Raw genomic sequence first — 26,720 nt, 5'->3', positions numbered from 1 at the left:
GCGGAGAGGTAGGAAGATGCATGGAGTCAGAAGGCAGGGGACGGATGAAGGGGATTTTCACGATGTAAAAGATTTTGGTTGATACGAGAGCAGTTGAAAGGGTTATCTAGAGTAATGTGTTGAAGTGTTGGGCTGGAAGACACGATCAGATTTCCCCCCCTTTTGAAAATATTACTTTACTTCCACATGGGTTATATCAGAACTGGGCAAAAACAAATGAGAGGAGAGAGAGAGGTTAGTTAGGGAGAAAATGTAGTGGATCATGTAAGGCGTAATTTGTTGGTTTTAAATTGGCAAAGTGTTACGTTACAGAAAACAGAAAAACAACAACAACACTTCTACTGTAAAAGCTCTTACTGTTTTGATGTATTTCATCCTAAGCTTTTATTAACCTCTATCTGTAATTTTCACATTCTCATAATCTTATTATACTTGTTTAATATGCTTGAATCAATTACGTTCTAAGTGTTTTATCATGTGACTCCATAAACCCCAGGGTTATTTTGATTTACATATAATTTTGGAAGCGTATCATTCAAAACACGCATATTTACTGCTTACTGAAGCATTCTATTTGGAAATCTAAAAGTCCTTTCAAAAGGGCTATATTAAAAACCAAACTCTTAATTCCTTCCCTCACTCCAAAGCGGCATTTATCAAATTTTTTTCCCATCTCAGGAAAGGCCAATTTATCCTACCCACTGCTCAAGTGAAATCTCTCGTGGTCATCATAATGTGTTTTTCCCTCTTATTAAAGGCATCAAAAAAGTCCTGTCAGCTCTAACTTTGAAACATATTCAGAATCCTACTACTTCTCACCATTACTACTGCTGTCTAAGTCTCTTTCCTGATTTATCACACTACTCTTAACAGTATTCCCATGAATCCTAGCGAATCCTAGAGGGATGCGGGTCAAATACTGACAAACAGCAGCTAGACGATATTCTTCCCTTCGTCCTTCCAGTCACACTACCTACAGGGAGAGGTTTACGGATGCAAGTTAGTAACTTAGCTCATTTTAAAGTTAGTAACAGGGACAAGACTGAAAAGAGAGTCTTCTCTTTCGTCTCTAGTTTTGTGGACTTTGAACTCTATCATATTCCCATTAAAAACCAACCAACCAACCAAACAAACAAAAAACCCTGGCCACATTAATAGTGAAACCTAGATAGTGCAATACTAAATGAAACTTTTGCTTAATGCTTATTTTTCGATTTCATGAAATTCAAGATAGTGAAGAACTATTATCTCCCTAACTTTTCTTTCTCATTTGGCTGCACCATTCAGTTGGTTTAAGTGACCTATTAGGTCTTTGCCATTTATTATAGCTTTCAGTGAGTATTTCCCAACTTCATGCAATCCATTTTGCTTTAAAATTATTGATTAAAATAGTCCAAATTAATGTGGCATGCAAATTAATGTAGCGGTATTCAAATTTTATAAAATGTTCCTAGGCTTAAAAAAGGATAATTTCACTATTAGATAATAATTAGATTTATTTAGGATCTAAGAGAATGTAAATGTGGGGAAATGATTTTTTCTCATAATTATGACAGCAAAGAATATTCATAACTTATAATATCTTCTGTCTTTATGCTACCTGATCCCTGATGCCCATGATCATCTAAATCTTGAATTGAATGATAAGATTTGAATGATTAAGGGTAAATTTTTATGGGAATGTAAAGTTGAATGAATCATATATTTCCAGGATCATGATTATAGGTTTTAAGGGGCACCTGAGTGGCTCTCTCAGTTAAGTGTCTGACTCTAGATTTCGGCTCAGGTCATGATCTTGTGGTTTGTGAGCTCGAGCTCTGCATGGGGGTCTGTGCTGATGGTGTCTGGGATTCTCTCTCTCTCTCTTCCCCCCACCCCCACTCACACATTCTCTCTCTCAATAAATAAAAAAAAAAAATGTAAAAAAAAGAACACAGGTTTTAAGGCTGACAGTTTTTAGCTCTTTTGTTTACAAACCATAGTACTTAGCAAAATTCAATTTCAAAGTCTAAGATTCCTTTTCTGTAGAATCTATATCCTAAAGTGTTTTGTGAATTAATGAGACACTATATGCAAATTGCATTGCACAGTGTCATGCACCAAGTGATTTCTCAAATGCGCTAATTATTATTAGCAGTAGTATTTGGAGGTAAATCAAACAAACTTTCTTGAAGAAAAATATCAAAAGGTTCTGCTATGCAGCAGAAATTAAATACAATAGGGAAAATGTCAGTTTCTCCCTCATCTAAATTCTAATTGTGTATACTAAGGACATATATGGCATTTTTTTCATGCCTTTAGCCCAATTAGATTATGAATTCCTGCAGATCGAGAACTTGGCGTGTTTCATTTTTATATCACCATTTGCCCTCTCCCCAACTTCCCACAGAAAGCCTCCCATGATGAGCACCGAGTAAATATTTGTGAAAGAAAAGGAAAATAACAAATAAGCAAATACCGGAAATAAGGTAGTCGATACGTTTCAAATTCTGTTCTGAAAACTACTAATCTCACACCAAGCCTCCTGGCAGGGAGAGGGGGTGTAGAAACAAGTGTCAGATACTTTATGAAAGCATTCTGCATTTGCTCTGGTTCTCGATATTCACAATTGACATTAACAAACTAAAGACTGAGAACTATTCTGTTAAACGACCTAGCATTGCCTTCATGTATTTGATTACTGACCCCCTTTTTCATCTAATATATTGACAGAACGACATTTGACAAACATACATATTTTTATTAAAAATAGCCTTTAATGTGGTTTGTTTTCATACTGAGAACACAGTCACAGGATAAGAAAACCAGAAACAATGCCATTTTTACTGTTAACAAATTTGAAAGATATACATGAGCAATTTTATATGTGTATGTATTCAACCACATATGCATTCGTGGATATATATGTACCTATGATACCTGTACATACATGTTTCACACATGTATATTATATAAAATCTTCAATTGTGGAAAACATAAAACACCATCCTCTGGTTTGGTATGATAAAGTAACTACATAGTTTGAAACAGGACTAAAGCTCAGATATGCTATCCTTCCAGGTGTGAAATTCTGATTAAATACCAGTCTACTTTGCAATCAAGAAGTCTTAGGGGTTTCTTGAATTTCATTTAATGACATATTTGTTTACTGAACATTATAGCATTTTAAGTTGCCTTAAATTTTATTCTGGTTCTAACCTGTATTGTCTTTTTCACTCTTATGTAGATCCTGAGAAACTTAACAGAAGACCATGGGGGAGGGGAAGGGGAAAAACAAAACAAAGTTACAGAGAGGGAGGAGGCAAACCATAAGAGACTCTTAAAAACTGAGAATAAACTGAGGGTTGATGGGGGGTGGGAGGAAGGGGAGGGTGGGTGATGGGTATTGAGGAGGGCACCTGTTGGGATGAGCACTGGGTGTTGCATGGAAACCAATTTGACAATACATTTCATATTAAAATAAAAAAGGAAGAAAAGAAAAGAAAAGAAAAGAAAAGAAAAGAAAAGAAAAGAAAAAGAAAAGAAAAAAGAAAAAAAGGAAAAAGAAAAGAAAAAGAAAAAGAAAAAGAAAAAGAAAAAGAAAAAAAAAAGAAAAAGAAAAAGAAAAAGAAAAAGAAAAAGAAAAAGAAAATGAAAATGAAAATGAAAATACGGGCACCTGGGAGGCTCAGTGGGTTAAGTATCTGACTTCTGAGTTTGGCTCAGGTCATGACCTCACCGTTCGTGAGACTGAGACCCCCATTGGGCTCTGTGCTGACAGCATGGATCCTGCTATGGATTCTCTCTCTCTTTCTACCCCTCCCCTACTCATGCTCCTCATGTACTCTCTCTCTCAAAAATAAATAAGCTTAATAAAGTAAAATGAAAATAAAACAAAAATATAATAACATAACATAACGTGTAAGGAAAATAAATAAATGGAATGGTATCACCCAAGGAGCACGGATCTGGAAGACAGAAGACCATAGTTGTAAGTTCAGTCACTAACCTCTTATGTGGGCTTTGCCAAGTCCCCCCATTCAGAAATCACAAGTACTATAGCAACCGCAGTTTTACTAAAACTAGAAGGCATTGTTCCAATTCTGACCTCTTTCCTTCAAAAACCATGCACATACCACAGCTTTGTTGCTTGCCCATCACAGACTGCCAGGAACACAGCTATACACAGTCCAATAAAGTTGGCTTTATTGGCTTGTGGCAATGGAGGGGAGGGTGCACCACTGGAAAAGTAGGCTTCTTGGTAAAAGAAAGCTAAAGGGACTTATTAAGGGTTTGGGCAAGTATGAGATTTGGGGGTGGGTTTCAGAAAGAAGAGTTTTGCTCTTAAGTGGGTATGTTCTGGAATCAGGGGTTACTTTATGCTTATTCATCTTTGTTCATCTTATCTTAAAGGCAGGAGGAATGAAACAAATCTAAAGCTATAATCCTTAAAAAGCAAGCAAAGAGCAGCATTGCTCACGTTAGGCATGAAAGGGGATGTTTGGTCATTCAGGGGTTTTGCATAGTGTTCCTGCTTTTGTCCTTATTCAGAAATGATTATAGAATAATCTTGTTTTTGTCTTCTCATCATGCCACAGGGTGGTCTTGTTTGATGTCACTGTCCTATGAATCTATTCATATACAACAGAAGGAAAGAATGGCTGCGTTGAGAGCGGCCGGCCAGTTTCTAGCAGCACCAAGGTCTGTGCCAAACCAGCTCTCTCTGTGGTCAGGGGCTGCTTTTTCCTTCTCTGTTTTTCTCTTTCAACACCTCATGCTACGTCATGTCTTCCATTAAAACTGAAGGATATGCTTGTCTCTTTTGCTGAATTTTGAGATCCTAGAGCACTACTATTAATTTTTATTCTTCTTTATATCACCCACAACCTAAAGTATTGGACCTTCCAGATGGTCAGTGTTAAGAAATTACTGATTTGCATAGGAGTAAATTCAAAAATGGCTCTTTTTATCATCGTCCCGCAAAAGTTTAAGCCAACTGTGAGAACTGGCCAACTACAAAGAGGGACCACAGTAGTCCACAGAAGACCACTCTCACTTCTGAAACCACCTGCAAGTTCAAAAGTTTCCCAAAACTATGTTGGGTTTGATAATTCACTCCAAAGACTCCTAGAACTGAGGGAAAGCTATTAATACTCAGTTATGGTTTATTATAAGAGAAGGATACAGATTAAGATCGGCCAAAGAAAGAGACCCATGGAGCAGAGTTCAGGAGAAGTACCAAACACAGAACTTCAGCTATCATCTCTGGTTGCTCTCCTGGCACTGATGTGTGAGGAGATAGAGTTTTGACAACTAGGGAAGTTCACCTGAGCCTCGTTTTCAGAATTTTCACTGTGATTCATTATGCAGGCATGACTGATTGGATGTCAATGTGGTTGATCTCAATTTCTAGATTGACTGATACTGCATTACTCAAAGTACCCCCCCCCCCCCCCAAATCTTACTGTTGGTCTTTCTGGCATACCCACCCCCAACTCTTTTTTAATGTTTATTTATTTATTTCTGCGGGAGGGCAAGGGGAGGGAGGGAGAGGGAGAGAGAGAATGAGTGGGGGAGGGCAGAGAGAGAGGGAGACACAGAATTCAAAGCAGGCTCCAGGCTCTGAGCTGTCAGCATAGAGCCTGATGCAGGGCTAAACTCACAGTGTGTGAGATCATGACCTGAGCTGCAGTCAGTCATTTAACCTACTGAGCCACCCAGGTGACCCACCCCACCCTCAACTCTAAACCACACCACCACTATCTGTCTATTGCAAGGCCCCCAGGCAAACAAAGAGACAAGGGCAAAGGCCAGATCTCTTTTGGGGCAAAGTTAAAGTCCTTACCGCACAGGCTCTCATATCAAATACTTAACATGAAAATCATTGTACCAGAGTAGATCTTCCTATATCTTGAAGCACTCCCATCCTGAAAACATACCACAAGGATGGATGGTTTCAGAAAAATCAGTTTCATAGGGAAAGCAGATCAGAAATAGATCTCAAAAATATACTGCAGATAAGGAAAGTACAATCCAGAGAGATGAATCCCATCATTACAGTTTGGGTATTTCCACTATGTTTCATTCATTCTCTCTCTGGGTTTCATTTTCCTCCTGTGCACTGACCTCAATTTTTAGCCATTCTTTCTTTCTTGAGGTAGCCATTAAGAGTAGGCTTTTTCTGTTATCAATAGTACCCATCATTCTCGAAAATAATGCTTTTTGAAAAATGAATGTGATCATTCATAACAGTAAAAGAGCCCAAGTACGTTCTTAGATTTTCCTTAGTCCTCATCACACATATTTTGCTAGGTTAACACGAGATTGGAAGCTACACGTGCTTATGGATGTTTCCCGATTTCTCTGTACACCTCCACTGGGCATTTTCAATACCATACGGGGATTGCTTATTTAGGTAAACTGCATATGAACTTTTAGCTAAATCTGTGCATTGTGCATTGGCTTTCATTGATTCAATTGAGTAATACTGTGTTTGAGAGGGAATGTACATATAGGGAGAATGGGAAAGTAGTTGCTCCAGAAATACAACAGTATGACATCATTCATTAAGCATTTTCAGTATCTACCAATTGCCACATGCTGTGGTCCTGCGGTAGTTGCTATAAAAATATGAGGCATGATCTTTTTACTCTAAGTTCAGGATACAAAGTTTACATATCTACATTTTATAAGTACTTTATTTATTAAGTTTTCAATGTTTATTTTTTATTTTTATTTTTTTAATTTTTTTTTTAACATTTTATTTATTTTTGAGACAGAGAGAGACACAGCATGAGCAGGGGAGGGTCAGAGAGAGAGGGAGACACAGAATCTGAAACAGGCTCCAGGCTCTGAGCTGTCAGCACAGAGCCCGACGCAGGGCTCGAACTCACGGACCGTGAGATCATGACCTGAGCCAAAGTCAGACACCCAACCGACTGAGCCACCCAGGCGCCCTCAATGTTTATTTTTGAGAGAGAGAGAGAGCATGCACAAGTGGAGGAGGGGCAGAGAGAGCGAGGGAGAGAAGGAATCCCAAGCAGGCTCCCCACTGTCAGCAGAGAGCCTGATATGGGGGTGAACTCACGAACTGCAAGATCATGACCTGAGCCGATGTTGGACACTTAACCGACTGAGCCACCCAGGCACCCCGGAAGTGCATTATTTATTTAAAACCAAGTTTAGCAGTCATTTTTCTTGCAGGAAAAATTATAACGTTATGATTAAATCAACTTTTTAGAAGTTGTTTTTGAAATTAATAGACTTGAATGAAAGGTGAAAGAACCAGGCAGTAGATTCCCAAACTCTGTTTCCTGAGCTGTTCTGTATTTTTCTTGAAAAGCAGGACAGATTTTCAGATGAACTGCTTTCCTTAGGCCAATTCAGAGTGTCTCGTTTGCACCCCAAATTGCTTAGTGTTGCATACGACTGGCGATTCCTCTCAAACTTTTCTCAATTTCTCACTGAAATTCTGCTACACTTTGCTGATTTTAGAACTCGAATATGTACTTCATGTCAAATTACATCAATGCAATGAAGTTAGACACATTCATCAAAAGTTTTAGGAATATCAACACAGTAAAATAAGTCATGAATTTAAATTTGTGATTAAACATTATCAGAGCAGCCAAATGGCATTTCCAGTTAATAATCATCTGTAATAATTCCCAATAGACAAGTTATCTCTACTAAGGAGCTGCATGATGAATGAAAAGAACAGAATATAGAACTTGGGTTTGTTCAAGTTTAAGGCCCAACAGTTATCAACTATATGAATTAGGCAAATGATTGACTATACTCTCAAAGTTACCTACAATAGGAAGCAATTCTTCTCCTATTAGTCATAGTGTTATAGTGAGGCTCATGATAAAAATGAATAAATGTTTGTGCAGTACTTTGAAGATGTTAAATATTCTATTTCTATTTTAACTATTTCAGTGCAATTTTCCTAGATTTCACAATTATGAGTCCTAGGAATAAATGTGGTTTTAAATTGGGTGGGGCAGTCTCACTGGCTTAGTTAGAATAGAGTTATCATGCCTCATAAAACTAACAATATTGAATATTCATTGAATGAAATGATGAACAGTGCATGTGTTCTTAAAGTACTATACGTGACTAGTTTAATTTTTCAGTACCTTTGACCAGAAAGAAGTATATCAGAAATAATTGCACGAAGCATTAATTTTGGCTTTAATTAAATGTATTGATGATGCAGAAATTTCCTCGTAAATCATCACATCCTAATTCCTAAGGAAAGTTGCCATGCATGGTCTTACATGACGGAAGAGTTAAGATTAAGGCAGTTAAGGGAGTGGGAGAAACAGGCTTCCAGTTATGGAATGAATAAGTCATGGGAATGAAAGACATGGTCAATGATATTGTAATAGCATAATGACATTGTAATAGTGTCGCATCGGGACAGATGGGTAGCTATATTTGTGGAGAACACAGCATAATGTACCAACTTGCTGAATCACTATATTGTACACCCGAGACTAATGTAACATTGTGTGTAAACTATGCTCAAAAAAGAAAAAGAATACTAAGGAAGTTTAAAAAAGATCTATGGGATCCATTTTTTTACTTAAGTGGGTAGGATCTTTGGTATTACTCCTGATAAACAGGATGCAGAAAGTTGACCTTTTCTCATGAATCTCACTTTGCAAAGCATTTCAAAGTAGGGGGCTGGGCTCAAAAAGACCAGTCATCACCAAAAGAATAGTTGGAGTGCTCTATTCTGTTTAAACAGTGGTCTACTCCAGATCAATACTGGTCTTTGGGTAAAGAATGAAGTAGAAAGGGACACAGAAGGAAAGAAGAGTTAGAAGGGTAAAGACAGGTTAGTGGGACAGTTTGACTATGAAAAGAATCTCCTGAAATGATCTCTCTCCTGAAATGATCTCCTTTATACCTGTATCTTAAATTTACTGGGGTTTATGACCCCATAGCTCCAGTCCAGTTCTTTCAGGACCTCTTCATTCAGGCATAGAAGCATTTGCTAGACACAGATAGAGCCATAGACACTTCAAAGATTTCCAACATTGACATCTATCTACCTCTCATAAATCTACTCTCTATTCTCTATTATTCAGATCTGTACATTTCACCACTGATTCATTCAGCAAGCATTTATTGATCAACTGATGCATTCTAAGCACTCTGACTAGCTTATAGATAGAACAGTAGGATGAACACCCTTACATGTACAGCACAATGTAATAAGGGCATTGGGACATTTTAGGGTAGTCAGAAGTCAGGAAGTCATTTTATTTGCCTTCTTTTCATAATTCCCAGCATCTAATTAGACAACAGGTTCTATTAATATTGGCTCATTAAACACACACACAAAGCTCTGGTATTAGAGGTATGTATTCTCCTAGTCCCTTTGTCATGATCTCCTCCTGGATGTCATTGACTCTCACCTAGATTACTGCAAAAATCTCAAAACCAATCACCCTGTTTTTAATTCATACGTCATCCAAATACGTGTTACCAAACTTCCTGTTGTTGAAATCATCTTTCAATCATGCAAATATAATCGTATCACAACACTGCCTAAAGTTATGACACAGCTCTCCCTTAACAGGATCAAGCCTTAAGTTCACTGGTTTGACAAATAGCGATCTTGTTTACGTAATTAGTACTAACCCTTGCCATTTAACTCCCAATCTGTTATTTTACAGCAATAACCCACTACTTGTTCAAAAACATAATAGTATTTCTCACACAGCTTAGATTTTTCTTATGTTTTTCCCTCTGCTCAGAATTCCATATTCAAGTTTGTAAATCTGAGAAAAGAATTCTTCAACTTCTTTTTAAATTTTTTAACGTTTAATTATTTTTGAGAGACAGAGAGTGAGACAGAAACAGAGTGCGAGTAGGGGAGAGCCGGGTAGAGCCAGAGAGAGACGGAGACACAGAATCCAAAGGGGGCTCCAGGCTCCCAGCTGTCAGCACAGAGCCTAATGTGGGGCTCAAACTCCTGAACCATAAGATCATGACCTGAGCAGAAGTCAGACGCTTAACTGACTGAGCCACCCAGGCACCCCAAGAATTTTTCAACTTTTAAGCCTCAGATCAAAAGTCTTTAAATTTTGAAGTCCTCCCATATTCTGCCAAATTATTTAATTGCTTCCTCTATGTTATCATTGCTTTTTCTATGCCTAAGGAAAAAAAATGTTTTATCTACTAACCAGTCTCTACCATGATTCATTTTTTTAATCTATACTTACTTCTATTGTCCACACATATTTGAGGTGACTAACTTCTATATCTCTTGAGGTAAAATTATACAATCATTCTATCTCCACAGTGCTTGATGGATACAGGGTACAAATAAACTTTTTTTTTTTTTATGTTTATTTATTTTTGAGACAGAGAGAGACAGAGCATGAACGGGGGAGGGTCAGAGAGAGGGAGACACAGAATCTGAAACAGGCTCCAGGCCCCGAGCTGTCAGCACAGAGCCCGACGCGGGGCTCGAACTCACGGACGGCGAGATCATGACCTGAGCCGAAGTCGGCCACTTAACCGACTGAGGCACCCAGGAGCCCCAAACATTTTTGAAAGGAGATTGAAAAGGATGGAAAACAGCCAAAAAAAAAAAGAAAAGGAAAAACATGTCAGCTTAAGAGAGTAACTCTGTAAATATATCAATAACCTAAGGGATAACAACCACTGAGTGCTTATTATATAATTTTCCTTAATAGCAACTGCGATCATAATGCTAGTAACCATTAGATATTAGAGTGAGGATTTGCATAAAAGAACCCTAATCTGAGAAAGATGTGAGTGACAGATATTAACATGCATGTATAATTGCGCGCGCGCGCACACACACACACACACACACACACACACACACACACACACTAGATGCGTTAAATAAAATCTAAAGTAGCCTTTATTTGGCCTGGTCTGTCTTCTTTTGTCATCAGTCTGGTTTCCGTGGAAAGAATAAGCTATGTAAGTAACAAACTAATCCTCAATGTTCATCCCTGAATTAAAAAAATAAATAAAAAAAAGCAAAAGTGAATCTTCATGTAATGGGAACTATAATTTTCCAGGCAGCTTCCCAGTTGCTTCGCATTTGCAATTTCAATTCATCTTCCTAATAAATCTGTGAGGGAGAAATCACGACTCCCATTTCACAGATGGAAGCATGGCTGAGACCTGACAGATGTTCCGTGGACCAGAAAATACATATTGGCCTAAGGCCTCAGGGCATACGAAAAAGCAAGCACTCTAAAGTGAATTAAGCACACTGTGGTGATAGAGGAGGCACCGTTTTAGGAAATGTTCTCAGGGGAAGGACTACAGAACCGTCCAACGACCTTTAGCATGTTTCAATTTCTTCCCCGGTGAAAAGAATCAGAGTTCAGCAAATGAAGCATTTTGACTGGTCGCACATTCCTGGGTGATTTAGAAGGAACTTTAAAGAAATAGTATGGAATGTTTCTGAATCCGATATCAGACACGTTTCATCTGGATCACCTAATTGATTCTTCCAAGAAGGAATAAAAATGGCCGTAATAAGCGGGTCGCCCAATGTAACGATAAATCCCAGGCCTAACTGTAATGCAGTACCAACAAATGAAGCATCATTCTTTACATCCCCAAAATATTAAAATGGGAAAAGAACATTCTTTCTTCCTCTCTAATGTGGCCCAGCAAGGAATGAGTGTGACAAGATCTACTGCCTTAGTGCTTTAGAAACCTATAGGTCATCGCGTCATGAATATTTACGGACCCCTTTGTGCCAAACCCAGGGCAAAAATCTGGAGGCCCAGAAGCAAATGAACAGTGTGCCTGCCCTCTGAAGAGGCTCACAGTGTAGGGAAAGAGAAAGGAAGTTAGGCAAGGAAATGAAATGAAATATTAAATATTCAATATTATAATGGAGGCAGGTCAAAGCATTGTGAAAACAAAGCCAGTGAAAGCCTTACCTTATCACTCACAAGGCACCACGCCTTACGAAGAGCCTTGCATTGACCTATTTTAATGCTCATGGCTAAATCTTGCAAGGTGAGTATAACTACCCTGATGTATAGATAAGGTAACAGAGATTCGGTGTAAGCAGTTGGCACAAAGTTACAAGGACCAAAGTGGAGAAGCTGGAGTTTGAAACCTGCTGTCGGGGGTCTCGAGAATTGAATTTTAGGGGCACACTGCCTCTCGAGAGCCAATTCATGAACCTTCCATGCTTTCCAATGTGCTTTCCCCCATATGACAATAGTGTCCCTGGATTTTAATGCTGTAGCTATTTTAATGCCAACTTTTCCATGCCACGGCTTTGCAACTGTGCCCATGTAACTAAACATCTCTGTGCTTCAGGCTCCTCGTGTGTAAAATGTAAATATCAACAGTAACTACCTCATGGTGTTCTCGTCAGGAATAAATCGGTTATGCACTATAGAGGCTGGCCAGCGTTTTCTGTAAAGAGCCAGATAGTAAATGCCTTACTATTAGGAAATACGAATACTATTGCAGGTGATGTCATATCTATAACGACTACTCAAATCTGTTACCATAGCATGAAAACAGCAATAGATAATAGGAAAATTAATGTGCTTCTGCAAGTAAAATATATATATGTGTGTGTGTATGTGTATACATATATTTGCAAAAACAAAAGGGCAAGATTCAGCCTATGGGTCTTAGTTTGCCAATTCCTGCTATGAAATATGTGTTGAATGAGTATTAGTTATTATTATTGGTGGTAGCATTTTCTTTAAGCTAGAAAAAAATGTGAATGCTAAGGGACTTATTCGGGGTCAAACATATAGTATACTTGTTGGGACCGAAGCTTGGATTCAATTTTTCTAAACTTAAATCCAGTGGTCTCTGAAAGGATGACTTCAATAACTCCAGTGACCTTTCTGATTGGACTATTAAGAGCATCCCATCATTATAGTATGTTGCATGAGAAAGAAGAGCACCTTTTCCATTTCAGGCTCCAACTGCTTACTCACTGAGGCAGAAAACCAGGGTCTTAGATGGAAAAACTCTAATAAGTTGATACAAATGTGAGATCACTCATTTTTGCTGACTCGTGATTTCTATACAGAGAAAAAGCATAAAAGCAAAATTCTTGCCATAGCTTTGACTGCAAGTTTCAATTAAACCTCACATAATATGTCATCAAGTAAGCCATGGCTTGAACATTCTGATCTGTCCCACTTCTATGCCTCTAAATCCTGTGGGAAATGTTTGAAAATTTCCCCTGATCTTTAGTTATCCTACCCGACTTCCACGCTATATTTCAAAGCCCAGCATTTCTGGCATGTCTGGCCATTCCTACGAGGACTCTTGCCCATCCTTGCCCTTATCATTAATAACACTTCATATTTCTTATTAATTTTTGCTATTTACAAAGCCCTTAAGGCCTTTCAAGTACTTGGCTGTTTAGACAGCAGTTGCACTATTGAGGTTATTTTATGATCAACTCTTCTCCAGCCAGAAGAGTCCATGATGCCTGGCCCCATGGCAAGAGATGGAATAGTACTGGATTTGCCTCTACAAACCCAGGTTTGAATCCAGCCTCTGCTTGGAATTAGCTCTGTGACTCTAAGCAAGTTGTACGACTCCTCTGATTTTGCATCTTTGTTTGCAGAAATGAAATAAAATCTGTGTCTTAGTATCGTTTTAAGGGTCTAGAAGATAAATGCTAAGAACCTTGCTCTGTGCTTGTGACCTCATTTTTTTTTCTTGCAGTGTATCTATCCCCTTCCCTCTACTTTATTTTCTTATTGCCTTGTAGAAAGTAGGCCCTTCAAATTTGTTAATTGTTGGACAAATACACTATTAGAGATTTGACCATTTGTTGTACACTTATTCATAAAAAATAACTTCCAAAAAAAATCTCTCCATCCTCTATCTTAAAATAATGGCGATGTGGTAGCTATCATAGGGAGATGCTCAGAGTGGTACATGTTGCATTATGTGTCCTTTAAGATGCATTTTAAAATTCATTCTGTTTTGCTCAAACCACCCAATTTTCACACACATCATTTTATTTAGAGCAAAACTGCATTCTTTTGGTCTTTATGACTAAATAAATAGATTCCCTGGGTTTATCTACTCTGTTTATTATTGCACATTTTTCAAAGTAATTTCACTTCTGTCTTCATAAAAACTCACTGAAATAAGCAGGGAAGGGATGGACCAGCCCGATTTCCACACAAGGAAACATGCTGATGGAATGATAGTGGCTACAGAAACGTGTACAATAAAAACAGCACTTGGATCTCCTGACCCCCAGTTCTTAAAATAGGCACCACTATCTGGTGTCACAGCAGGTGCAAGTGGTGGAAAACCTAGAGAAGGTGGAGTAGAAAATGTTTTTGTGAAGATAGGAGCTGGACTAAACACAGCGATACAGCTCTTCCTTCAAGAAACCCACATAACTGAGCTGCCTTGGTTTTCTGGGGTGATCAGTTAGGAGGAGGTAAAGAATACAAATATTTGTAGCAGATGCAACGAAGACAAACAAATTGTTGGATGGGTTCCTTTCATTTTTACTACAAATTATATCATGGTTTCACCACCATCCATTTCCACTGATATCTGAGAGCGGCTCTGAATATTAGCAAATATTTACAAAACGTGAACTATATGCCAGCATTGCCTTATCCAAAGGGGTAGACATTATCCCCATTTTACAGATAATAACATTGAGACACAAACGGGTTAAATGACTATCCCAAGATTACCGCTGGTAGCAAATATACCCAGGATTTGAACCTAGGAATACTATCTCTGGGGCCTACAATCGTAAGTACGATAATATTTTGATTCTCTAAAAATGTCTTTTATTATTCAGAATCCCCAAACTAATTCTCGGTTGCTGGATTTTTTTTTTTTACTTACGATCTTATTTTGTAAACAATCAGTCTCTACACAGAGGAGATAGTGTGGATGGAATTAAACTAGAATTCATCAGTTTGAGGGAAAAATGCCCATATCGTACCCATGTCCTTTCTTCTAAACATCATCAAACTACATCATATGCCTGAAGTACTGACAGGGAAATAACAGATGCAAAAAGCATCCTATTCCATGAGACAAGGCCTCCCGAGAGATTCAACAGTTGTGCCTTCAGTCTTGGACCCCCAACCCTAGTACTGGGGGGAAAAAAAAATTAGGGATGTGGAAGGGAGTTGCATGGTGGAATCTCTCCTGTTTAAATTCTTTCTCTTTCAGTTCTCAAACTGTCAAAATAACCAGAATTTATTTCTCCATCTGTAGAATGGGGTTAATAATGGAGTATTCGTTAGAAGTGATAGAAGAAAGTTATCTGTTACTGTGCCGTGCATTTATTGAGCGGCTAATAATGGTCTATATGTTTGCATAGATACAAATTCTCAAGCCTCACTAGCAGGTAGAAAGTGCTTCGCTTAACTTTTTCTGGGGAAGTAACAAAGGAATATGGTGAGAAACAAGAACCCTAGCATCAAAGAAATCTGGGTTTTGAACTTGGCTGTCCCATGACTTGATGGTTTACCTTGGGCAAGTTGCTCATCTACTCTCCTGGTGAAATGAGGAAATTAATATCACTTACCATTGTGATCAATGGGAATGTCTAAGGATTTGGAATTTGGCATGATGTCCAGTAGTGAAGTGTGTGACTTCTTTTATCCCCCACAATATAACTATTTTTAAAATTCACATTTTACTTTTATTTTTTTTAATTTTTAATGTTTGTTTATTTTATGAGAGAGAAGGATAGAGTGCTAGCAAGAGAGGGGCAGAGAGAGGAGACACAGAATCCAGAGCAGGCTCCAGGCTCTGAGCTGTCAGCACAGAGCCCGACGCGGGGCTCGAACTCACAAACTGTGAGATCATGACCTGAACTGAAGTCAGACACTTAACCGATTGAGCCACCCGGGTGCCCTTATTATTTTTTTTAAGTTTATTTACTTATTTTGAGAGAGAGAGAGAGAGAGAGAGCGCACGTGAGTGAGAGAGAGAGAGAGAGCATGAGTGGGGTTGGGGCCAAGAGAGAGGAGAGAGCGAGAATCTCAAGCAGGCTCCGTAGTCCCAGTGCAGAGCCCGATGCGGGGCTCGAACTCATGAACCATGAGATCATGACCTGAGCCAAAGTCAGACACTTAACTGACTGAGCCACCTAGGTGTCCCTAAGATTCACATTTTAGAGTTGTGAGCTCCCATTTTTTCATGTATTCTTCTCCCAAACATTTCTCAAAATACCCAGATGTCCTGCGTAAAATTAAATTACCTTTAGAAATGTGTAGGACCAGGAGGGGGCAGGGTAAAGCATTTCTCACGGAGAATCAATATTCCCAGGCAGATTGGCACCTTCTCTGCTTTGCTCCCACTTGCTTGAGGAGTTCAGTTCTAATGACTATCTGATTCTGCTGCTTTCATTAATTTTCTTTAGACTCTGCTTATCTCTGGGTTATATACGGCCCCTGTCTGTGCCACTGCCGATTTAATTTTTCCTCTGCTTTAGGGCGGAACTTTACAAATATCTGTGACAACGGACTAGTGATTGTATTTTTTTTACTTCTCAATTCATAGCTATATTAGTTTCCTGTACTGTCCTACAGTTATGGAGGCTAGAAGTCCAAAATCATGGTGTCGGGAGGGCCATGTTACCTCTTACACCTTGTAAAGAGGAATTCTCCCTGGTCTCTTTTAGCTCCGTTCTCCCTGAGTTTGCCTTCCAATGGCATTCTCTGGGTACAGCTGTGTTCAATTTTACCTCTTCTTGTAAGGACACCAATCACATTAAAGTGGGGCCCGGCCTAATAACCTCATTTTAATTAAATCCACAAAGACATAGGTATGGATACTGAGGTAAAGACCTGACGTTTCCTTTTGGGGTGGGGTGGGAGGGGCAAGATCCAACCTAGGACAACAGACTATGGATCACTTTTGTCCATATCCCATTCAAGGAGACAAGACCACTGATCAGGTGCTTGAATATCACAGTAACGCAAACAGTTATTAAAATCTTAAACATTACTGATTTCTTCCTTCTCATCACTGTCCATTAACAGTTCATAGACTGACACCCCAACCACATTTTGGAAGCATTGCTGAGCGACAAACTGATGGACAAAAACACGAGTTGGTGAATTCTGCATCAGAACAAGGAGGCTGGATGTGCTTAAGAGGAGCCCGTTCAAGCATGTCGGCAGGACCGATGGGGCTGACAAAGCTACATACCATACCGTCCCATCTCTGATTGTTCTTCCCCTCATTTGCACGTAGGTAACTCTTGCTCATCTTTTATAACTTGAAATTGGGCTCAGCAAGTCTAATTTAGATAGATCTCCTCTGCTTTCCCAGGGTAGCCTGGTATACTTCTATGCTACCAATATAATCATTGGTCAACTTGTTCCTCTTCCCCGCAATAAGGTGAATCAGGCCCATTGAAGGCAAGACTCAGGCCTTATTCTGAATCTCCCCGATTTCCTTTTCATGCCTGGCTCATGACATGTGTATTGCTTACATGAATACATGGACAAATGCACTCATTTCTTTTCCTGGGAAAAGTGCTGCCCATCAGACCGGACACATTATCACCAGATGTTGGAGCCATCATGGACAACACCAAATTCAGAATAGTCTTTTTTAGATTCTTATGGGCACAAGTCTTCCACGAAAACAATAATGACCACTGAAGACCTTCCAAATTATGTTTAAGTAGATCCTATTTTTCAATACAAACTATCTTGCCGGCCTGGAAGATACCATGGTGTTCAGACTGCAAAGATATACTGTGCCCAGTTGTTTACTTCCAATTACATATCTAACATATCTATGCTACTAACCTCTTATTTAATGTATTTTACTTAGTACTTAAACGGTCACCATAGCAAGAAAAAAAAAGTAGTGGTTTCTTTGTTCTCAAATTTGGAGAATAGATTACCGGATATTGGAGAGTACCTATCGGGGTTTTTCATTTGGGGTACACTGACTACATTTACCTTTATCCTAGGGAGTGGACCTCAACACTGAGATTGGTTTTCAGATATGATGGTTTCTCATATCAGTGATTCGTAACCTCAAGTCCATGGCATATTGTCCATGGGGTCAAGGAACTTGAAGCATCTGTGTGCTGAAACCAGTTGGCATTCAATATTTGCAGAGCTGTATTGAACTGAATGTCATAGACTTGCCTACACTCTCATTAGGCTTTTCCTTTTCTAAAATCAATTTGTCATCATTTTTTATAAAGCAGTTCACTTCAGGAAGTTGCATTCTAAATTTGTGTATTGCCAAAATTATTCCATCATTCTTCTCAACGGGCAATTATGAGCCATCAAGAGACTACAGAATGTACTATTAATCAAGTCAGGGATTGGTTGATTTATCATTGTGAGCTTCAGGTGCACATTTATCAAGCTTTTCCTCCAAAGGTCATTGGAAAAGGTGAGTGCCCTTCTCTCTGCCATGATGCTGCAGTTGTAAGAGGCACAATAAAACCCCTGCGTGGGGATCAAGAAGGAATTAACTTCTGCTGATTGGTTTCATCCCAGCAGGACAAGTGATGGACATGCCTGAGTGTCAGCACACATTCTGCAGGCTCTAGTGTGCCTCTCAGTCCTGTCTGATAACCTTGATCCCCACTCTGACTTCCTCCTCCCTCTGATTTTATCGACTGCATTGTCAATTGTTCCTGGGAACAGTTTATTTCAACAGAAGACAGTGATTAGAGAAAAAGAGACTTAATACGGGATGAAGAAAAATAAATTATGTTCCTTTTCTTAAGAAGCTTGCCATTTCTGGTCATGTTAATAGTTCTGTTTTGCTTTCCGCGAATGTCTTGCTTTGCTACTTAAAAAAAAATGTTTATTTATTTTTGAGGGAGAGATAGAGTGTGAGCAGGGGAAGGGCAGGCAGAGAGGGAGACACAGAATCCAAAGCAGGATCCGGGCTCTGAGCTGTCAGCACAGAGCCTGACACGGGGCTCGAACTCATGAACCGTGACATCATGACCTGAGCCGAAGTCAGATGCTCAACTGAGTCACGCAGGAGCCCCAGCTTTGCTCCTCTTAATTTTATATAATAACCATGTCAAGAAATCATTTGGAACTTACAGCACCTTTAGCTTACTCTTCTATACTAATTCCATTCAGAAATTACTTTGAAAAGAAATGTTTTTAATTGGTAAATACAAGTTTCTAAATCACAGCGTAAATTATTGGTGGCCATTGTCTGAATGTGTCACCAATTCTTTACATATGCAGTCTTCTCTTTTTTTCCCGCCTTCATCTGCAAGTCTGAATCCTAAATACTCCTGCTTTCAAGGGTACGTGTAGCACCAGAGCAATATTATTCTGGTGAGTAGCAGGGGATCATTTCGCAATCCACTTTACTCTGGGTTAAGAGGATTTCAAGAAAGCAATCATAATAAGAGAGATGCAGTGCTGTTAAACCCTTTTCTCTCTCCACTGCTAAAATGCTCCTCAAAGTGCTAATCAACTCTCATTTCCAATACTGCCACCTTTGCTTTGCTAGCCTGCCTTCCTGTCAATTCTGTCCCTGCTGTCACTTGAAAATTGCCATGTGAAAATTGACTTTTATTGATGCCAAGTCACAATTTGTGTGGTGTATGTCTGTGGGTGTGAGTATGCCTTTCCGAGTGTGGCTTTTTGGTAAGCGAACGCTATCTCTCCGTACCTACACACTGCCACCCATCCCCTCTATCTGCTTCCATTGGAATAGAGAAGGTCTTATCAATGGAAGCTTTAGACCCAGTGAGTCCTGGCCAACTAATGAAATTATACAGGTGGTGGCTTCTGCAAGAGGGCTTGGTCATGAGGGTGAAGGGGACCTATCCAAACCCAACCCATGTATCTCTTGTCAAGCGTTTCCCTGGGATGTTTTGGCAAGAGTGTGTCCATGTCTGAAAATACCTACTTAAAATTGGTACGTTTTTTGTTCTATGTTATTATGCAAAGACACCATATAAGCTAGCGGTTACCTTCAGTAGGGGCCTAAGATGAAATTCTAGATGAAACATGTTAAAAAGTTAAATTATTTCAAAGTTCCCTGGTTCTATTTGCATAGTGATCTAGATAGCCCGTCCTTGTATCCTACTGATAGATCTTTGTTATGATGGAAATGCATTCATTCTTATTAGTTAATAACCTTAGGTAATTCATATTTTCATTTGATTTGCATTATTTATATGTTTCAACATAGACTACTAGAATCCAGTAAACAGTTTTCATTAGCTAGAATAAACAAACAGCTCTCTGTGTGACAGGCATGTAATTAGGGCATTGTTCAGTTTTCATTTACGAAGACACTCCTCCCTCTTTCGAGGTTACCAAATGTAAGGATTACTTTGACTACAATTCCAGATATATTTGAAAAGAGCACAGATTCAATCTGTCCCCTCTAAATATTTGATAGCGTTCATCCCAAAGGATTCTACAGAAAACAACTTCAAAATGATCTCTTAAATAGACTAAAATATTTGAGTTCTGATGTTGTAAGTTTATCAATATATAAACAATTATAAGTTTATAAACCCAAAACTATACATATATTGCATAGATATGACTCATTCCAAGAGGTGTTTTTTTCCCCCCATGAGTTTAAAATCCCTAGCTGTTTTAGCTTATTAAAAATCATCTTCCTTCAACCTTGCCTCAGCAAGATGCAGAACAGGACGTTCCCTGCTTGTATTCCACCATCAGCAACAATTTGGGAGCCATCCGCAGACAAAAGCACCTTTGAAGGAGCTCTGGCATCCAGGTAGGAGATTATGAAACTCTGGCATGGAGTCTAAAACTTAGGAGGGCCGTTATGCGAAGGCAGTCTCATGCCAGGTAGTGGACTCACTGCCACTGGTCCCAGCTACAGACCCAGAAACATCTCTGTACCCATGAACTTGGCTACAGCCCCCTTTGCCCTTGGTCCAGCCAGTAGAACCATATACCAAGGGACCCAAGAGGAGTCACACCTGCAAATGACTTGGTAATAGGAACACAGACCTCAATCCCAGGTGTGGGCTCTAAAGTGGACGGTGACCTGGCCCTTACTCCCTTGTTGGCTTTGGTCTGGGAGCTCTTGGAGGCAAGACTGTCAAAATCAAGCTGATTACAGATTCTAAAATGGCCCCATAACTGAGTTCTAGCCCCTACAAGCCACGGTCCACAAGTTGTACTGGTGGTTCAGGGTCCCAGTAGGAGACACACCCATGATTGTCCCCAAAGATCCTGAAACAATCCTACACCTGACAGTAGCCACTCCAAGTTATAGTCCATAAGCAGTCTTGCAAGCCCACCAGGATCTCTTCAGGAGACATGACTTCAGTGCTCCTGGGGTCAAGCCAACCAAACTTCGTCTGTTAGTAGATCCCAAAATGTCCCTGTGACTCAGCTCCAAAGCCTTCCACCTGCAGTCCATGAGCAGTTCTGTCTACCCATAGATCCATCAGAAGACACAGCCATCCCTGTGTCTTCCATAAGACGACACAGCTTACCCTGAAGGTAAGCCTACCAAAGTTGGTCTAACAGTAAGTACTGAAACAACCCTATAATTCAGCTCAAGCCCTTCATACCCACGGTCAGGGAGCATGCCTGGTCAAGCCAGAGACCTGATAGGAAACATACCCATCCATGCCTCAAGAGTCAGGTCTGCAGACCTCAGTCTAGACTGTGGCCCTTAAAGCAGCCCTGAGATTCAGTTCTAGCCCTTCTCAGCCACATTCTGGGACTAGTCCTGCCCACACAGGGATATACCCAGTGACATGGCAGGAGTCCTTTGAGGGTTTAGTGGGAGTCACACCTATCCATGAACTTGGGGACAGGCCTACTATCTGAAGACTCAACTGTGGAATCTAAAGTAGACCTTTGTCCTAGTACCATCCTACTGAACAAGGTCAGTACTTTCCAGCCAATAACCAGAGAGGAATCATGCTTGCCTGAGCCCCTGGTTATAGTTCCCTGACCACAAACCTAACTGTAGGCCCAGCAATACCCTCACAACGTGGTTCCGTGCAAGCACAACTTTGATCCTGAAGATGATCTCATTAGTCCAGTAACTGACCAAAGAAAGTATTTTTACTTGCCAAAACTGGTCTGTGAAGACTGAAAGAGGTTTGCCCCTTCATATGCATAGACAATTAGAAGTATACATGGACCACAAAGAATCAGGCAAATATGACACCAACAAAGGAGTCTAAGAAAGCTCTAGTAACTGACCCCAAAGACATACTGATCTATGAACTACCCAACCGAGAATTCAAAATAACCAACTTAAAGCAGCTCAACGAAATGCAGGAGACATATAAACACCTTAATGAAATTAGGAAAACAATGCAGGAACAAAAAGAAAAGTTTAATAAATAAATACAAATCATAAAAAGAACCAAAAGAAATCCTAGAACTGAAGAAGGCAATGACAGAACTGGAAAATTCAATAAAGAACTTGAACAGCAGACTCAATTATGCAGAAGAAAGATTTAGCAAACTCAAAAACCATTTGAAATTAGAGGAACAAAAAAGACGAATAAAAAAGAGTAAAGAAAGCTTTTGTGAATTACTTGTGAATTACAGAAAAACTTTAAGTGAACAAACATTCATATCATAAGAGTCCCAGAAGAAAAAGAGAGAGAAAAAGGGGAAGAACTTTTATTTAAAGAAATAATAGCTGAAGAATGCCTAAATCTCGGAAAAAGTATAAACATCCAGGTACATGAAGCTCAAAGGACCTTAAGAACAACCCCAAAAAAGATTACTAAAAAATACCTTATAATTAAGATGTTAAAAATCAAAGACAAAGAGAGAATTTTGAAAGCAGCAAGAAAAAAAAATGACTTGTAATACACAAAGGACCCTCATCCATGAGGCTTTCATTCTGTTTCTCAGCAAAAGCTTTGTAAGCCAACAGGCAGTGAGAAGGTATATTCAAAGCATTGGGGAAAAAAAATAACAACAAAAACAAAAACCTGCCAACTAAGAATGCCATACCTGGCAAAACTGTCCTTCAGAAATGGAAAGAAAAATACATTTCCATATAAACAAAAGCTAAGGGAGTTAGAAAGCTCATCACCTTATAAGAAATGCTAAAAGAGTTTCTTGAATTTGGAATGAAATGACAGTAAAATATAAAAAGTAAAAATTCACTGGTAGAGATAAATAAAAGTCAAATTCAGAAAACTCTAATACTCTAAGGGTGGTGAGTGAATCACCTACTTCTAGTATAAAAGTTAAAAGGCAACAGCACTAAAAATAACTGGCTACAATAGCTTGTTAGTGGTTGCAAAACCTAAAAAGATGTCAAGTATGATGTCAATAGCATAAAATATAAGTGAAGAGAAGGAAGAGGCCAGAGTTGAAGGTAAACGGTTATCAGTTTAAAACAGACTATTATAAGATGTTTTATGTAAGTTTCATGACAACTACAAAGAAAACAAAACCTCTCTGAGATACACAAAAGATAATGGGAAATTGAAGCATACCACTTCAAAATGGATTATAAAGGAAGACAACCAGACAAGAAGAAAGAAAAGGACTAGAAAAAAAAAAACAAAACAAAACAAACCATCAAAATGGCCATTGCAAGTCTCTAGCTACTACTATTTACATTAAGCATAAAGTTGATTAAGTTATCCAATTAGACAAAACAAAACCAAATCTAACAATATGGTACCTGTAATTGACCCACGTTAGCTCTAATGACACACAGAGTGAAAATGAAGGGAAGGAAGATAGCTTCCATGTAAATGGCAGTCAAAAAAGTACTTATTTCAGGCAAACATACTAGGTCAAAACTGGTTACAAGAGAGAAAGAAGGTTCCTATATAACGGTAAATGGATAAATCCGTGGAAAATATAAAAATTATAAATATATATGCATCCAACATTACAGAACTTAAATATATAAGGCAAATAAAACTGAAGGGAGAAACTGACAGCAATTCAACAACTTGAATACCACAAGTTCATCAATAGACAAACTATCACGAACATCCCCCCAAAGAAACAAATTAATAAGGAAACACTGGACCTGAATTATATTTTAGACCAAATGAACTCAACAGACATCTGCAGAATATTGCTTCTGACAACAGAATACGTATTTTTTCTCAAGTACACATGGAACATTCTCCAAGACAGATCATATAGTGAAGCACAAAACAAGTCTTAAAAAATTTGAGAAGACTTAAATCATACAAAGCATTTTTCTGACCATAGTGGCATCAAACTTATAAACACAGGAGAAAAAGTGGAAAATTCACAAATATGTCAGAGTTCAACATGTTTATGATCAGTGGGTCAAGGAAGCAATCAAAAGGGAAATTAAAAATTATCTTAAGAAAACAAAAATGGAAATACAACATAACGAAAATTATGCGATGTAGTAAAAAGCAGTTCAAAGAGGGAATTTTATAGTGATAAATTCTTACACTGAGAAAAAAAGATCTTCAAAAATAACACTATACCTCAAGGAAATATAAAAAGAAAAAATAAAGCTCAAGTTTAGAAGAAAGGAAAAAACCTATGCAAGAGTAGGAGAAATGGAATGAAGAGTAAAAAGGGAATAGAAAAAGTCAACAAAAGAGTGGGTATTTTGAAAAAAATTAAAAATGGACAAACTTGGGTAAACAAAGAAAAAAGAGAACTCAATGAAATTATAAATGAAAAGAAAGACACAAAATAGACATTATAGCTGAAACCATACAAAGAATCATAAAAAGACCACTATAAAAATGATGTGTCAAATACCTTCTTAAGATGTTGATTGTATTTCCTTTGGATCTATACTGCTTTTTATCATTTAGTAAATGGAGTTTAAAACATAATATTACATTATGCTGAGAATTATATGACATAACGCACATGACCGTCTGCCACATGTCACAGGAGATGCCTCATAAACGAAGCTATTAATTTTGAAAGTTTTTCTTTTCCAAAGCCTAGTTTACATTTAAGGTTGACAGATTTAGCAAAAAAAATATGGAGGATATCTAGTTAGATTCAAAAACCAGATAAACAACCAACTTTTAGTACAAGTAACTCGTTGTCGTATGGAGCACACTTATACTAAAACATCATTCATTTTATTTGAATTCATTTGATTTGAATTTAATTGTGCCTCCTGTATTTTATCTGGCAACCCTACTTATATGCTATGTTCTCCATGAGACTCTTTCATATTCAAAATTAATGATTTTGATGATATTAATTCCTTCTCCCTTCCCTTCTGTCTATGCTTGAACTTACTCAAAACATTTTATGGTACTTTGCATAGAAGCGTAGGTAAGTCTACTTCCTTGTTTATTTTGCGAACCAATGAAGGATACATCTTATGCCTTATTCATTATTATCCCCCCCTCGGAATGAGCAGTTTCCCTTAACACTACCTGCTCAGACCCCTGTGAGTGACTCTAAAGTAATGAATTAACATTCATTCCTTTTTCCTGCATACGTGATTTTTTTTTTTAAAATAGATTCTGGAAAGATAATCATCTTTGAGTACTGACACCCTGCCTCTGCTAGGTAAAAACTTATGAATCGGAATTTACAAAACACGTTATGAGTTGTAATTTGCACCTCGGAAGGATTCTTTCCATTATAAAAATATTCCTTTAAAACGCTATTCCCTGTTGATGAGCACTGGGTGTTGTATGGAAACCAATTTGACAATAAATTTCATATATTAAAAAAAAAATGCTATTCCCTGTTGATTTGAAATTGTTCAATTTATTAAAATTCACTATGCTCTCACTTCCCAAGTTCAGAGTAGAGGGAAGCATAGCTAGAATACTTTCCTTTGCCCAGTGATAATTTATTTGCAACATCCACTAAAAAAAAAAAAAAATCTAGATGGTTTTCAGTCAAAAAAAAAAAACCCAAAAGGGTCTCTAAAAATTTTCAGAGGAAAAAAAAAAAAACCCAAAACCAAGATATATTAGGATGCTTCTCTGAGGTATATTTTTAACTTTTTTTTTTTAATTCCTTAGGATGTCCTTCTTGTGCCATTTTTAAGAAAAAAAGTAAGACCACACATTCCTGTCATAATTCCTGAACAGTCTGACCCCATTTTCTTCCTTTTCTGCACGCACAGATTGCATTTATCTCTCCAGGTACAAAAGTTAAGCAATACCCTGCAAAGAGCTTTTCAATGATTCCCTATTGCCTCTCCTAAGCTCCTCAAGGCCAAAATAGAGTAGGATGACCATACAATTTTTTCAAAAACTAGGACATTTTGAGAAAGTAAAGGGTAATGAAAACAATTAAAATGATGCTCTTACTAAATCACTATGTTGTATGCCCCACGTTATGTCAATTACATCTCAATCTTTTAAATGATTCAATTATTGATAAACTGGTGTTATTATTTTGAACATAAAAATAGCTTTATCCAAATTATATTTTTAAACTAACTTTAAATTTAAAAATGTATCCACAATAAAGCAAATTAAACAAATAAACTTTCCAATATTTAGACACTGAGTAATACAAGAGTAATAATCTTGGAACACGTTCAACATATTATAATCAGTTTTTTAGTCATATCTGTCATTATTAATTGCACATTATTGGTATTTTATTGAGAAAGGCACATTTTTCCTATACGGTTTTAGTATTGTTTCTCATAACATTGCATTCTTCTTACAAGTTGCACTTAATTGAAAAAATATTTTTTTCCTCCTTCAGCTTACTCTCCTCTGAAGACCAAATTCCAAATTGAGAAAATATTATTTATGTAAGTGTTGAGACAATTGGTAAGTTCCAAGCAAACTGTATTAA

Source organism: Panthera pardus, unplaced genomic scaffold (assembly GCF_024362965.1).
Source record: "Panthera pardus isolate Hobbes unplaced genomic scaffold, ASM2436296v1 HiC_scaffold_26, whole genome shotgun sequence".
Lineage (NCBI taxonomy): Eukaryota > Metazoa > Chordata > Mammalia > Carnivora > Felidae > Panthera > Panthera pardus.
This window is presented reverse-complemented; position numbering follows the sequence as displayed.